This window comes from Octodon degus, unplaced genomic scaffold (assembly GCF_000260255.1).
Source record: "Octodon degus isolate 3935 unplaced genomic scaffold, OctDeg1.0 scaffold00002, whole genome shotgun sequence".
Taxonomy (NCBI): Eukaryota; Metazoa; Chordata; class Mammalia; order Rodentia; family Octodontidae; genus Octodon; species Octodon degus.
This window is the reverse complement of record NW_004524578.1, coordinates 1,521,509-1,522,605: the sequence shown is the minus strand read 5'-3', so window position 1 is coordinate 1,522,605 and position 1,097 is coordinate 1,521,509.

Below are 1,097 nucleotides of genomic sequence, written 5' to 3'. Positions count from 1 at the left end.
GAAGGACTGAGCCCCTCTGGAGTAAAGCTTTGCAGAAAGTTAAAAAAAATAAATAAAAATAAAGTTGTAAGATATTACTGAGAAAAATCAAAACAGACTTAAATAAATGGAAGAAAACATCCTAAATCTGAGGACTCTGAATGAGAAAGATATAAGCCCTTCCTAAGTTGGTCTAATGATTCAATACAATTCCAGTAAATTATTAAGAAATGGGTTATACTAAAATAAAGAGTAAGGGATATTCAAGGTAATCTTTGTTTTTTAAGGTAATCTTGAAGACACAGAAAAAATAAGAAAAATTCATGCTATGAGCCATAGAGACTAATTATGGTAATGTAATTAAGAAGATGGTTTGACATTGGAGCAAGAATAAGCAGCCAGACCAGACCCACAGCTACACTCTCAGCCCACACATGAAGGGGACATCGAAGTTCAGACAGAAAACAATCATCTCTTGCATAGCTGATAGTGGGTCGGCGGTGAATCTCTGTTCCTGCACACTCTTCATCGTGCTCGTGGAAGTTAATTCCAAATAAGTTCAAAAAATCCCAGTGTGTAGGCTGAGACCGTACAGCTCTTAGAGGGGCGCCCAGGGTGATGTCTTCACGACTGTGGAGCAGGAAAGAGACTTAAAGCAGAATGCGATAAAATGTGCGAGCCACGGTTGGAAATGTTGACATTCGTGGAGCTCCACGAAGGTTGAAAGTGTCTTTTCTTGAAAAGATCCCATCAGAATTACATACTAAGCTCAGTTCTGTAGGGTTCTATGAGACAGTCTTAAATCTGCTTGAAAATAGGAATAGCTCCAAAAACGGTTCATGTTAACCAACATAAAATATTTCTTTTGTATCTTATTTAAAAATTTGTATTTGTTACTTGAGCAAAAGATAATTTACTACCTATGTATTGGTGACATCTATGATGGAAAGTATACAAAGGGTGGAAAAATAAGTGGAATTCTGTTGTTAGAAGATCCTCACAGTTTGTAGGAAGCAGCACAATGCGACTATAACAAACACACCCAAGCTAACGATACATACAGCAATGCCACGTGATAAATGCACAGTGCTGTACTTTAAAATAGAAAGTAAGTGAAA